Here is a 15,924-nt window from a genome sequence, read left to right as displayed (position 1 = left end):
TCTGTAAGTCCATGAGTTCATTGATAAGTTCGTTTGTGTCAAATTTTATGTCCACATTTAAGTGATATCATATTGTATTTGTCTTCCTCTTTCTGACTTACTATGCTTAATATGATCATCTCTAGGTCCATTCGTGTTGCTGCAAAACACATTATTTCATTCTCTTTTATGGCTAAATAATATTCCATTGTATATTTATATACACCCCATCTTCTTTATCCATTCATCTGTTGTTGAACATTTAGGGTGCTTCTGTGTTGGCTGTTGTAAATAAGTGCTGCTCTGGACATAAGGGTGCATGTGTCTTTCTGAATTCAGGTTTTGTCTGGGTGGGTGCCCAGAAGTGGGAGTGCTGGATCGTATGGCAACTCTATTTTTAGGTTTTTGAGGAATCTTCATACTGTTTTCCATAATGGCTGCACCAATTAACATTCCCAGCAATGTAAGAGGGTTCCCTTTACTCCCTACCCTCTCCTGCATTTATTATTTGTAAACTTGTTAATGATGGCTATTTAGGTTGGTGTGAGGTGGTACCTCATTATATTTTTGACTTGGCATTTCTCTAATAATCAGTGATGTTGAGTATCTTTTCATGTTCTATTGGCCATCTGTGTGTATTTTATGGAGAAATGTCTATTTAGGTCGTCTGCCCATTTTTTGATTGGGAGGCTTTGTTTTTGAGTTACATGAGCTGTTTGTGTATTTTGGAAATTAAGCCTTTGTAGGTCTCATCATTTGAAATATTTTCTCTGAATATTTTTGTTGTCTTTATGTTTATGGTTTCCTTTGATGTACAGAAGCTTGTAAGTTTGATTAGGTCCCATTTATTCATTTTTGCTTTTATTTCTATTGCTTTGGGAGACTGACTTAAAACATTAGTATGATTTATGTCAGAGAATGTTTTGCCTGTATTCTCTTCTCAGAGTTTTATGGTGTCCTGCCTTATATTTAAGTATTTAAGCCATTTTGAGTTTATTTTATATATGGTATTAGGGTGTGTTCTAACTTCTTTGATGTACATGTAGCTGTCCAAATTTTCTGACAACACTTGCTGAAGACTGTCTTTTTTCCATTGTATATTCTTGCCTTCTTTGCAAAGTTTAATTGTCTATAGGTGTGTGGATTTATTTCTACACTCTCTATTCTGTTTCATTGATATATATGTGTTTTGTGCCAATTCCATGCTGTTTTGATTACTGTAGCTTTGTAGTATTGTCTGAAGTCTGCCATCCACTATGTTCTTCTTTCTAAGGATTGCTTTGATAATTCTGGGTCTCTTACAGCTCCATATAAATTTTAGGATTATTTGTTCTTGTTTTGTGAAAAATGTCATGGGATCTCATTAAATCTGTAAATTGCTTTGTGTAGTATGGCCATTTTTAACAATATTAATTCTTTCAATTCAAGAACATGAGATAGCTTTCCATTTATTTTCATCATCTTCAATTTCTTTATCAATGTTTTATAGTTCTGGTAAGGTTTATTCCTTAGTATTTTTGATGCCATTTTAAAAGGGATTGTTTATTTACATTCCCTTTCTCATATTTCATCGTTAGTGTAAAGAAATGGATGGTGAATTTTATCAAGTGCTTTTACTGCATCTATTGAGATGATCATGTGGTTTTGTCTTTTGTTGAAGTGGTGTATTACATTGATTGATTTGCATATATTAAACCATCCTTGTGACCCTGGGATGATTACATAGTTTTTAAAAGATGCAGATAGTGGTTATGTGATCAGAATGTTTAAAGAAAGCAAAAGATGTATAATAAAGCCCACATGGAAATAACCCTCTCATGGTTATGTTAGTGTAATGATAAACATGGTAAGTATATAGCACATATCTCAGCCAGTATGTAAGTGAAAACTTCCCAGAGTCACTGATAACTGACCTGGGACTAGAAAAAAGTGAGGAGTAGTCAACCAAAGTGGATGATGAGGAATAGAGAGTAGGACCCTTTAGGGAAGCTGAAGGTGCCTATTAAGGTGTGTACTGTATAAAGTTTATTCAGCAGCATCCTATGCATGATCATTGAGATATTTTTCAGTGTTTTGTAATTATAGTAAGACTGCAGTGGATACCCTCATGCATCTGTGTTTTCATATTCTGGAAGTGAATCTTCAGTTTACTTTCCTAGAGGTGGTATTGCCACATGGAAGACCAATGTATCCTGAAAACCATTTGCTCAGACAAAGGCTCACAAGAAATAATTGCTACTTTTTCAGGAATTTGGGGAGCCTGGTTTTAAACCGTTGATAACTTGAAATCTGAAGTAACAGGCAAATTTAGCCTTGGAGTACAGAATGAAGCAGGGCAAAGGCTAATAGAGTTTTGCCAAGAGGACGCACTGCTCAGAGCAAACACCCTCTTTCAACAACACAAGAGAAGACTCTACACATGAACATCACCAGATGGTCAATACCAAAATCAGATTGATTATATTCTTTGCAGCCAAAGTTGAAGAAGCTCTATACAGTCAGCAAAAACAAGACCAGGAGCTGACTATGGCTCAGATCATGAACACCTTATTGCCGAATTCAAACTTAAATTGAAGAAAGTAGGGAAAATCAGTAGACCATTCAGGCATGACCTAAATAAATCCCTTACGATTATACAGTGGAAGTGACAAATAGACTCAAGGGATTAGATATGATAGACAGAGTGCCTGAAGAACTATGGACAGAGGTTCATGACATTCTACCAGAGGCAGTGATCAAGACCATCCTCAAGAAAAGGAAATGCAAAAAGGCAAAATGGTTGTCCTAGGAGGACTTACAAATAGCTGAGAAAAGAAGAGAAGCTAAAGGCAAAGGAGAAAAGGAAAGATATACCCATTTGAATGCAGAGTTCCAAAGAATAGCAAGGAGAGATAAGAAAGCTTTCCTCAGTGATCAATGCAAAGAAATAGAGGAAAACAATAGAATGGGAAAGACTAGAGATCACTTCAACAAAATTAGAGATACCAAGGGACCTTTTCATGCAAAGATGGGCACAATAAAGGACAGAAATGGTATGGATCTAACAGAAGAGAAGATATTAAGAAGAGGTGGCAAGAATACACAGAAGAACTATACAAAAAGAATCTTCATGACCCAGATAATCACAATGGTGTGATCACTCACCTAAAGCCAGACATCCTGAAATGCAAGTCAAGTGGGCCTTAGGGAGCATCATGATAAACAAAGCTAGTGGGGGTGATGGAATTCCAGTTAAGCCATTTCAAATCCTGAAAGATAATGCTGTGAAAGTGCTGCACTCAATATGCCAGCACATTTTTAAAACTCAGCAGTGGCCACAGAACTGGAAAAGTTCAGTTTTCATTCTAATCCCAAAGACAGGCAATGCCGAACAATGCTCAAACTACCTCACAATTGCACTCATCTCACACACTAGGAAAGTAATGCTCAAAATTCTCCAAGCCAGGCTTCAACAGTACATGAACCATGAAATTCCAGAAGTTCAAGCTGGATTTAGAAAAGGCAGAGGAACCAGAGATCAAACTGCCAACATCTGTTGGATCATCGAAAAATCAAGAGAGCTCCAGAAAAACATCTACTTCTACTTTATTGACTACGCCAAAGCCTTTGACTGTGTGGATCACAAAAAGCTGTGGAAAATTCTTCAAGAAATGGGAATACTGGACCACCTGATCTGCCTCCTGAGAAATCTGTATGCAGGTCAAGAAACAACAGTTAGAACTGGACATGGAACAACAAACTGGTTTGAAATAGGGAAAGGAGTATGTCAAGGCTGCATATTGTCACCCTGATTATTTAACTTATATTCAGAGTACATCATGAGAAATGCTGGGCTGGATGAAGCACTAGGTGGAATCAAGATTGCAGGGAGAAATATCAATAACCTCGGATATGCAGATGACACCACACTATGGCAGAAAGCAAAGCAAAACTAAAGAGCCTCTTGATGAAAGTGAAAGAGGAGAATGAAAAAGTTGGTTTAAAGCTCAACATTCAGAAAATGAAGATCTGGTCCCATCACTTCATGGCAAATAGATAGGGAAACAGTGGAAACAGTGACAGACTTTATTTTGGGGGGCTCCAAAATCACTGCAGATCATGACTGCAGCCATGAAATTAAAAGACACTTACTCCTTGGAAGAAAAGCTATGACCACCCTAGACAGCATTAAAAGCCAGAGACATTAGTTTGCCAACACAGTTCCATCTAGTCAAAGCTATGGTTTTTCCAGTAGTCATGTATGGATGTGAGAGTTGGACTATAAAGAAAGCTGAGTGCCAAAGAATTGATGCTTTTGGACTGTGGTGTTGGAGAAGACTCTTGAGAGTCCCTTGGACTGCAAGGAGATCCAGTCAGTCCATCCTAAGGGAATCAGTCCTGAATATTCATTGGAAGGACTGATTTTGAAGCTGAAACTCCAGTACTTTGGCCACATACTGAGAAGAACTAACTCATTTGAAAAGACCCTGATGCTGGGAAAGATTGAAGGCAGGAGGAAAAGGGGACAGCAGAGGATGAGATGGTTAGATGTCATCACTGACTCAATGGACATGAGTTTGAGTAAACTCTGGGAGTTTGTAATGGACAGGGAGGCCTGGCGTGCTGTGGTACATGGGGTCACAAGAGTTGGACATGACTGAGTGACTGAGCTGAAGTGAACTTGAAATCAACATAATTGGAGAATTTACAGTCCAGAAATCAGGAAAGACCACATGCCACTCCAGAAAGCTAGTTTGTTAGCATACCACTTGGGTAAAAGAATTAAATTCCCCTCTGTTAATGGATTATGTTTCTTTAAACATATTTCTGGGTTCATTTTCTATATCTTGATTTAGAATTTTTCATCATTTACCTTAAGAATGCACAGACTCTGATTTTTGAGGAAGGAGCCTGACATAATTGTTGTTTTAGGAAACTACCTTGTACCTCCTGAATTAGAGAAATTTTGCAATAAGTGTTAATTCTTTGAGTTTATGAAATAATTTTCTGGTGAACAAAAAACACTTTAAAGTTGTTTTGAATTTCTTCCATATTTACAAGTCTCAGGAAAAGAAAAGTCTTTATGTTAGAACAGAAGTCATATTTTCAGAAAAATTAATGTTTTCATGAGGAGTTTAGAATTTATTTTACTAGCCCTTTAGATACCTTTTAAAAAATTAATCGCTTTTCATATTATTAACATTGTTTTTTCCCTCTGATTTTTCTTTTCTCAGTTTGTGTATTCTTGTATGTGTGTGTGATATTCACATATATATGCACACACATGTATTTATTTGGCTAGCATTTTCAGTCTTTCATATATATTTTTAAGTTTTTTTGGTTTTTCTAAATATATTTTATATACATATGTATAAAATTAAGGAGAATAAAGTAGACAAACAAGATGAGTGATATGAAAGGAGATTATAGCTACCCCTGATAGGGATAACAGCTTTTAAAGAATAAAAGAAAGCTATCTAAAAGTCTAGATATCATAAATAAATAACATATACCTGAAATAATATATTCAAGTATATTTCCTGAATAATGTATATTCAAAACACTAGACCAACTTGGAGTTGGGCTGTTTAATTTTCCTCCCTACATTTTCCTTTGTATTATTCTGTTATTTTTGTTGGTGCATCATCAGAGTCCCATCAGGAAATGATGCAAACTCAAAGTGGTTAGTTTGAGGAGAGTTTAGTAAAGGGACTGAAGAAAACCACTTCATGGCTGGTTGAGCATGGGAGCTAATCTGGAAGGAGAAGGGAAGGGAAGTTGCTCAGTTGTGTCCGACCCTCAGCGACCCCATGGACTGCAGCCTTCCAGGCGCCTCCATCCATGGGATTTTCCAGGCAAGAGTACTGGAGTGGGGTGCCATTGCCTTCTCCGAATCTGGAAGGAGAAGCAGTTATGAATTCAGAGCCCAGTAGAGAGGGTCTCCTGAGGGGTCTGGGGCCTCAAACAGTGAGGGGCCTTAGGGACACCCTTTAGCCTCTCATTTCTCCCTTCCTTCTGCTTCTGCTGTGCTCACAGCTGGCTAAACTCAGCTGGACCACAGAAGGTGAAGGAGAACATTAGTGCCTCCCCTGGGTCAGGAAAAGGAGATGGGACCAGAGAAGCAAACAGAATATCCCTTACATTGGTGGTCCTCCTCAATTCATTCTTCCTGGTCTCTTTGGGTTGACTTTGCTCCCTTTTATTTTTTTTGCCCCTAATTTTTAAAAATGTGAGTATTGAATGCTCAGTTCATTGTTTTACTTTTTTTTTAATCACAAAAATAATTAAACTATGCAGTATTTAATTACCAGTCCTGTATAGGAACAGACTAATCAGAATTGGAGGATTGGTAATCTCAGGGCAGTGGTGCTATTCACCAATCCACTTAAAAGTGTTCTCGTGTCTTAACAGTCAGATGGCTGAACCAGTGAGTGCTGACTGGCAATTCTATTTATGCTGCAGATTCTCCTCTTGAAAACGATTCTGTTTGTGTTCCTTTTCATTGTCATTAATTTCTAAAGTCTGTAATTGTAATTTAAAATTATTTTCTCACCAAAAAGCTATTTGGGTCCTTAGTTTTAAACTGGTTGAGTTATTCTTAAAATTCAAATTTAGATTATTAATATCTAGTGTGGTTTCTGGAGGAGGAGAAGGCAACCCACTCCAGCACTCTTGCCTGGAAAATCCCATGGGTGGAGGAGCCTGGTAGGCTACAGTCTATGGGGTCACAAAGAGTCGGACACTACTGAGCGACGTCACTTCACTCACTTCATACTTTATCACTGGAGAAGGAAATGGCAACCCACTCCAGTATTCTTGCCTGGAGAATCGCATGGACAGAGGAGCCTGGCAGGCCATGGTCCATGGGGTCGCAGAGAGTCGGAAATGACTGATGTGACTAAGCACGCAGTGTAGTTTCTTTGTGGTCAGAAAATGTCATCCATCTTGTGCTAAATTTTGTAATTTATCCAGTGTTTGTTTATGATCCTTGTATAATACTTTTTATAAATGATCCACAGATATTGGAAAATAAAATCTCCTCTTTGCTTATCACGATCTTGAAAGCTTTCCTCTTGATCTTGCTGGTCTTTGCTGACTCAAGAGGACTTGTAGGGATGGTATGGGAGATTCACGCAGAGGAAGGGGTCAGGAAGAAACCACTGTAGTTTCTTTGAAATACCTGACCCCCATGAAGGAGAAATGTTTTCCCGGTGTTTTATGGGAGTAGACTCAGGCCCTCTGAGTCAGAGAGCAGACTTGGAAGACGCATGGATGAATCTGACTGTCACTTTGTGCGATCTTGGTTTTATGAGATGAAATTTGAGTATGGTGAGATGAAACCGATTTTTGAAACCTGAAAGATCTCGGCTGTGTCAGCAAGCAGCCCCTCCAGCTTAGTCGTCAGCACTGTTGCCGTTTTCTGTTTCCCGGGCCATAATAAGCTGAAGACATCGCCTGAGACTGCTCTCCAGATGTTTTGTCAGCCCAGAGGCCAAGGTCTCAGCACACATCCTGCTTGCCTTTAGCAGAGTGACAGACGTTACTCACTTGTCACATCCTTAAAGCATTCCTGGACTAAAAGATCCTTGGACTAGCTCTCAAGGGAATGCTGCTGCTGCTGCTAAGTCACTTCAGTCATGTCCGACTCTGTGCAGCCCCATAGATGGCAGCCCACCAGGCTCTCCCATCCCTGGGATTCTCTAGGCAAGAATACTGGAGTGGGTTGCCATTTCCTTCTCCAATTAGAGTCCATTGTGGCACCTTTGAAACAGTCCTGCTCTGATTACACTGTCTTGTGTCCCACCCCTAGACCACACACATATTTAATGACATCAGCTTATTACCAATTATATTACCAAACTGGCCTCTGATCTAATAAAATGAAATTTTAAAATCTACTAGAGAAATTTGAGACTCTCTTTTATCTTTTCTCCCTATTTTGCTTCATAGACAATTTATGCCTGAAATCTGATCCTGAATCCAGTACTATAAATTATAATTGAGTCTCAGATTTGTGAAATTTATTCTTGGCTACAGCTAAATGAAGTCCCTCCCTGGGAATGCAGATAAGAAATAAGAAACATGTTTCTTCCTAGTTTAAAATGCATGAGTTCTGTTAAATAGGGTGGGCATTGGATTATGGTTGAATGTCTATATCAAATTAGATCTATTGCAGCTTCTTTCCATTTGTGGGTGAATCTCAGTGTCCTAGACAGGAAGGTATGTCTTATTCCCTCTAGAATCATGGCTTGCAAGGAAGAGAACCTATTTAAATGATGACAAAAGAAGTAGAGAAGAAGCAGTGTTGTAAAATGATAGAACAGACAGATTCACTTGCAAAATTGAGAGGGGCTTAGGTTTCTCTCCAGTTTTCTTTCTGGACTGTATTCCTTTACTTGTCCATGTCTTTACGTGGCCTGAGCTTTGGATGATCTCGTGGAAATAACATCTACCACCCACGTGTCTTGGAATCAGCAGGAAAGGATCTCTTGTTGGTCACTGTCTAGCCAGTTAGCTCCAGTAGTTGCCACATCCACCTCTGCATTGGCCCAGGAGTGCTGTTATCTAGGGCAAGCCTGGATTATAGTACTTGCTCTCGTGAAGCTAGAGGGGGAAGAAGTTTCCAGAAGAGGAAAGTCTGAGCTGGAAGGAAAGGCAAGGAGGCTTGTGTGGTGGTCAGGAGCAGAGGGGCAGAGCACAACCAAGTCCTAGAAGCAGTTTTAGCCTCCCCTTTGGAAAAGGCCATGAAAATGACCCCAAAAAGTCCATGTCAAAAAGGATTGTGAAGCTTTTAGAACAGAATTTTGTAGGTGAAAACTGATAGTTCATCTTGTATTTTTAACTTAAAAAATCAATTCCACAATGCTGGACCATTCAACTTATTTTAGATCATGATTGAATTCTTGTTTCTGAGTAGCAACATGATCTGAGAGAACAGTGAGAGAAGTCAGGAGGTGCTCGTTCTTTCTCATGCAGCAGTGCTGGGTCACCTTGAGAACTTGCTTTTAACTTCTCTGGGGCTTAGGTTATTTTGGCAACAAGAGGATAAGATGTATCATGGATTTGAAAATGACAGTGATTCAGTATAGTATGCCTGGGTGGATGGCCTTATCCTAGAAGCACCTGGGGACTGACATGTTGGAGTGGAGAAAGAGGAGGTGGGAAGGGGGTGTGGCTGGGCTCAGACGAAAGCCTGGCTGCTTGTGCCTGTGCCGCACTACACACATCTCAGTGTCCTGGGAGGCATGGCAAGCCTGGACTTGGTCTGTATTTATATCCATGGGCATTTTACTGATGGACTGTTGAAGCCTTAGTCATTCTCTGGATTGATGGTGCTTGATGAGGAAAGTTAAAGGTGAAAAAAAATGTCATCTTTATTAGTTGGGAGCAAATCCCCAGGAGGTTTGGGAGGTGTAGAGGGAAAGCTTCTTCTGGGCAGAGGACATTGATACAGCATCAATCAGTCAGGCAGCCATCCAGGGCAGTGCTGCTCAGGAAACTGAGGCGGACTCTGGCGCCAACTCCCTGGCATTGGGCCACACTTCAGAGGTTAAGGCCTCCATACATCACTACCACAAGCCCCAGGTCCTACACTTCTGGGGCCCCAAGGTCACTTACTCTTCTGACCAACTGGCTACAAATTCTGGAGTTCTTATTACCTTCCAGTTCAGTAATTCTCCAGAATGACTCAGAACACAGGAAAGTGCTATCTTTAAAATTGCAATTTTATCACAGCAAAGGATGCAAATCAGAACCAGCCCAAGGAAGAGACACAGAACCAGGTCTGAGATGGTACCTGGTACCACATTAGAGGATTAGGGAGAGTCTTTGGTTTCTGGTGCTGAGTATTCAGGTCATTTTATATTTTGATCTCTGTAGCCCAAGGATGATGTATATACAGGTCAATCAAAGAAGATACCTGAGTTGAAGTCTATTGGTCCTTCCTAACTGGTCAGAACCATGACTTTTTAATCACCGTAATCTCTGTGTCTCTTGAAGCCTCTCACGTCAAGCCTCATGCATAATAAATGTTCAGTAAATATTTGCTACATGCAATGTCTGGAGAACTAGCTTTTAATAGTTCTAGTTGACTGCATTTTATTATCATACATGGTGATGTCAAATAACTTTTGTAGAGATGATTATGGAGTATAGATCCTTGCTGTTTGAAATGTGATCCTTGGACCAGATCGTGTCCTCATCTGGGAGGTTATAGTAATGTGGAGTCTCAGGCCTCACCCAGACTTACAGAATCAGAGTCTGCCTTTTAAGTCTGTGGGAAATTCAGTATTTTTCAAAGTTCCCCAGGAAAACCAGTAGGGTAGAGTACTGTAAGTTAGGAGGAAGCAGTCCTGATCCATTTGGACAATCTGGGTTTTTTTTTGCTCTGGGAATGAAACTGTTAGGTGGCGTTTCAGGGGACTGATGGTGTTTCAGAGGACTCTGAAGAGCTCTGATCCTTTATCCTTTAGCACAGAAAGAATTTAGTGAGAGGCAGTGATAAGTGATGCATTAGAATAGGACACTTGTGAGGCTTATAAGCAGTAGGACAAGAGGGTGCTATGCCATGTGCTTAGTGGGCTACATTTTTATAATCAGAGGAAAAATTCTCAAATAGACATCATGCTTCCATCATCAGTTCCTCCTCCAGGTTGGGCAGAGAAGTGTTCTTGTCTCTACATGGTCAAGCCAGGACTGTGGATGTTGTTTCAGTTCTCTGTACAGTGAGCACCTTTCTATAAATTATTTTTGTGTGCAGAGAGCATGTCCTAGAGATCATTAGCTTGCTGAGCTCACTGGGCAAGATGCGAGTCTCATGCCACCATTGTTTCATTGTTCTGGGCCATGTCACATGCTTCTGCTGCATGGTATTGTTGCTCAGCAAGCCTGCTTGGTTTTGTGGTTAAGCAAACCTGCTTTCTTGAGTGATCATTAACTTACTGGGGTCTCCCATATTTTTTCTACTCACAATCCCCTAGTGAAATTAGCTATTTAATCCCCTACTTTGTCTCCTTATGCTGTTCCTATCAGAAATCAGACGCCACCATTGTGAACCAACTCACCTTTCTTTCTGATTCCATCTCTTTATCTTACATGTCTTATAAAATTATGGTACATTTATGTCTGGATGGTGCTTTGTGTAAGTGTTTGCACTGGGGGCATGTTTAGTATAAAATCAGCTATTTTCCTAACGTGGACTTTGAAGAAGATGGTTGAAGTGGTTTGAAGAACAGCACAAGAAAATTACAGTGCCTCTTTCTGGGGCCATGGAGAAGGAAGTGGCACCCCACTCCAATACTCTTGTCTGGAGAATCCCATGGACGAAGGAGCCTGGTGGGCTACAGTCCATGGGGTCGTTAAGAGTCGGACACGACTGAGAGACTTCCCTTTTACTTTTCACTTTCATGCATTGGAGAAGGAAATGTCAACCCACTCCAGTATTCTTGCCTAGAGAATCCCAGGGACAGAGGAGTCTGGTGGGCTGCCATCTATGGGGTCACATAGAATCGGACATGACTGAAGCAACTTGGCAGTTTCTGGGATCAAATATTTTAATTTTTTTTTTTTTTTTTTGGCTGCTGCTATTTCTGAATTAGAATCTGGAGAAATTGTTTTTCTTCTACAAAAAGCCAACTTCAGTAGGGGGCAGCTTGCACAGATGCTTCAGTTTATAAAACTAATCTGGAAACCTGATCTGTGTGAGGTTTGTGACCTTTACTTTATCTTCCCATAGCCATGGAAAGACCTTCATGGCCACCTTGACTTCTGTGTCTCCTTTGCAGGTTCTTCCTCCTTCCCCTCTACTCATAGAGGTGCCCTTGGGCTCTAGCCTTGACTTCCTCTCTTCTCTCCACTCACCACCCCAGTGATCCCATCTTTTCTTAGGACTTTCAGTTTCACCTATGTACTGCTGACTTGCAAAGTTTTATTCCCATTTCATGCCTCCCCCCTGAATGCCAGACTTGTTTTTATTGGTCTACCTGGATGTCTAATAAGCATTTTCAAACATAAAATGTCCAAAATGAAATTCTTGTTTTTCCTCTCAAACCCTGCTCCATTCCCTTTTCCATCTCAGTTCATGGCAGATCCATCCTTACAGTTTGCTCATGTCAAAAAATGGAGTCATCCATTTCTTGCATTCATACTGCATGTCCAGTCCATCAGCTGACACTTGGCTTCTGTCTTCAAGGCATGTCTAGAATCAGCAACTTTTCACCACCATCCTAGTTCAAACCACCAATATTTCTCACTGGAATTATTGCCAAGTCTCCTAGTTTGTCTCCTTCCTGTTGTTCTTGGTCACCTTCAGGGTGTTCATAGCATCACAGTCTGAGGGAGCCCATTACAACTTCTCTGCTCAAATCCCTTCCATGGCTTCCTGTCTCTTAGGAGCCAAGTCAGAGTCCTTACTGATTCATGAGCTGCCTGAATGTCTCCCTCCCTCCCTCCTGTCTCCATCTGTGTCTCCGACCTTCCTCCCCAGTCTCTGGTCAAGCTTTCCTCCAGCGCAGCGAGCTGGCATGCTTCCTCCTCTGGGCTTTTGCTCTTGCCATGACTTTTGCCTGAAAAGTGTGGCCCCTAGACAGTCACCTGTCTCCCTCCCTCCTTCCTTCCCATTTATCTTCTTCCATCGCTCCTTCTAGGATTCAGCCCTATCACAGCACCCCTACCCCAGCTGCTACCACAGTCCCTATCTCATGTCTGTGCTCACTTCTTCCCCAGAACTCACATCACTTCCTACAACACTAGATAACTCCAGTTTTGTTCATTAACTGTCTTCTCACTCTAGAATGTAAGTGCCATGATGATTTAAAAAAAAAAATGAGTTTCTACTGTTTGATTTACTTTTGTATTCCTAGCATGTAGAAAAGGCATGCAAAATGAATGAATGGAAGTATTTGCTGTTCTAAAGAAGACTGAGCCCCATTTAATGTAAAATATCATGTGTGGGTCACCCAGTATTTACCAGACCCAACACCAGTGATGTGGGTCAGTAAAACATTAGTCATGCATCTATGAGCTAGGGACAGCACCATGTGACAAGGTACATGGATAAGAAGTGTTTCTGGAATCACTGGACAGCAGGATGTGGGCAGGAGTGGCTGGAATAATCCTGAAAGGAAAAAGAGGTGTGGCCAGCCTATGGAGGGTGAGTTTATAGTACTGGCACATTTGGATTTTACTCTAAGGCAATGATGGACTTAATGATTTAAGCAAAGAAATAACATGATTATGTTGATGGCAGGTAAATACTTTTAGTGGAAGTGCAGGAGGATGAGGGAGAATGAAGGTCAACTGCTGAGAAGCTACAGCTTTGTCCGGGGCCTGGTAGTGGAATAAGGATGACCAAGGCACACAAAAGAGACATGAAAGGGTGATGGGCCTATTTTTAATACCCAGAGTCACAAATAGGAAATAAGTCATAGGCACCAGTAATATGAGAAATTAAACTTACAATGATATACTGTTTCACATCCATCCCATTAAAAACAAAGAAGGCTGACAGAGCAAGTTTGGAAGATGATAGGAATGTGGGAGCTATGCAGATGATGGGAGGATAAACTGGTTCTGCCGCTCTGGTGAGCACCAACGCTCCACCTGCGAAAGTGGGGATGAGTTGTCTTCCTGTTCAGATGAACCCATGCTGCTGCTGCTGCTAAGTCACTTCAGTCATGTCCGACTCTTTGCGACCTCATGGACTGCAGCCCACCAGGCTCCTCCAACCATGGGATTTTCCAAGCAAGAGTACTGGAGTGGGTTGCCATTGCCTTCTCCGAAATGAACCCATACCCGTGTATATCCTCGGGAACCTCTCGTACATGTGCATAATGAGTTGGAGGTAAGAAAGTGACATTGCTTGTAATAGCAAAAGAGAAAAAAAGGAAGCAAGCTAAATGCTTGTTGAAAGGAGACTAGATAAATACATTTTGGAATATGCATTAATGAGGAATTCTAGAATGATTAAACTGGAAATTGAGAGCTATTTGTTAATATAGGTAAATATTCCAAATATAAAATTGTTATTTCTAGAGCATGAAGAACTTTTTTTCTTACTAATGTGAAATCATTCATGCTACCAAAAAGCTTAGTTAAAAGCCATGCATAATAATAGAAAATTCTGTCAGTTTTTCTATGAGATCAATACAGAATACACAGGACTCCCCTGGGGGTGCAGTGGCTAAGACTCTGTGCTCCCAATGCTGGGGGCCTGTGTTCGATCCCAGGTTGGGGAAGTAGGTCCTACATGCCACAACTAAGAGTTTGCATGCTACAACTGAGAGTTAGCCCAGCCAAAAAAGAAAGAAAGAAATATTTTTGAAAAATACAGAATACTCATAGGATTCAATGATTACCAGTAGAATACACCTCTGCTTTGCATTTTAAAGTTATTCTTAGATGCTGATATGAAAAGTCAAAATGCCACTAAATAGCATATTTTTCTTTGTAAAAATATAATATTTAATAAATAATAAAAATAGCATGGTTTGTGTGGATTTAGGGAATATGGGAGTTATAGTAGAGTTTGGAATAAAAATTAAAAAGCTATAAGCACTGACCCTGGTTCTGTTTTTGTTATTATTGTAACTTTGCTCATGTCACTTCAACTCTCTAGGATTTCTGCTGTTTATCATTTGTTGTCATTTGAGGACTGGCATGCCTGCCCTGACTCTGACAGTGTGATGGTGAGCCTTTTCCCTTCAGGAAAGGGCTTGTACATTGCAAATGCCTCTCTACTTTTCCCTGTTAATTCATTCCCCAAATGCTGTTGGCTTTTTTTTTTTTAATCTCACTGAAGTAATAGATTTCAAAATAACATTGTCACTCAGTTGAAAGCTTGAATATACTCTGTATGGACCAAAACAAATCAAAACAATTTATGTCTGTGTTACTCTGGGTCCTCTGAGCAGCAGGTGCCAAGGTGGGAGGAGCCAGGAGGACTGGGCCTGGTGTGTGTGTGTGGTGGGGGGGTGATCTGGAAGGCAAAGTTGAGGGGGCCTCACAGGTACAATGCGATTCTCAGTATCATCCATCAGGGCACCTTTCCTTTCCCAGGAATGGGCCTACCCGGGCATCCCTACCATACTCAGCCTTTGGTGGGAGCCACCTATAGAGGTGAGGCCTTGGGATGGTGTGAAGGTCATGGGTTCCACCTCTAGCTGTCAGAGATATGAGAGCTATGTTTTCATGGCTGCCACAGCCATGAAACAGTGTCACGAAAACTGCCTATGATCACATTTTATGTTTGAGGACCATAATTGCTCTTATTCATAACAAAATGACATTAAAAATATATTCATCTAGGTGTTAAAAGATTGAACTTAATGTCTATTTCAAATGAATGGCCAATGGTTCAACTTTATGTTAAATATATTCCTATAACTGTCAACAACAATATAAAGTTTATTGACCACCATTTCTAGTGATTATTTAACATTGATTTGAATTTCTGGCTAATGAAGTAAGATATAGAGCAAAAGTTCTGATGCTACTATAAAAGTGAGAACAAAATGATAAATATTTTTAGGGATATGATTGTAAGCCTGTAAAATATAAGAGAAATAGCTAGTTAATTGAATTATAAAGACAGTTTACAAAGTTAATATTCAGAATATAGAATTAAAAAGTCATGTGTAAAAGCCTCCTGGTAAAGAATCCACCTGACAATGAAGGTGATGTGGGTTCGTTCCATGTGTTGGGAAGATCCCATGGAGGAGGAAATAGCAATCCACTCCAGTAATCTTGCTTGGAAAAATCCTATGGACAGAGGAACTTGGAGGGCTACATGGGGTCGAAAAGAGTTGGACACTACTAAGCAACTGAGCGTGCACCTTCATAGTGATAATAAAACATAAAATATCCACATATACTCATAAAAACCAAAGAGAGTATATCAATAAAACTCCAAAACTTTACTGAGAAACACAAGAGACTTGTTTAATCTGCCAACACCCCATATTCTTTCAT

The 15,924-nt window shown here is 40.3% G+C and overlaps 1 protein-coding gene across 3 annotated transcripts in view; it reads left to right on the top strand.

Annotated features, from left to right (window-relative positions):
- The window catches only part of HECW1 (HECT, C2 and WW domain containing E3 ubiquitin protein ligase 1), a 490,597-nt gene that overhangs the window by 118,689 nt on the left and 355,984 nt on the right, over positions 1 to 15,924 (top strand). The gene's annotated exons all lie outside the window — the stretch shown is intronic.

This window comes from Bubalus bubalis, chromosome 8, assembly GCF_019923935.1.
Source record: "Bubalus bubalis isolate 160015118507 breed Murrah chromosome 8, NDDB_SH_1, whole genome shotgun sequence".
NCBI lineage: Eukaryota > Metazoa > Chordata > Mammalia > Artiodactyla > Bovidae > Bubalus > Bubalus bubalis.
This window is presented reverse-complemented; position numbering and strand designations above follow the sequence as displayed.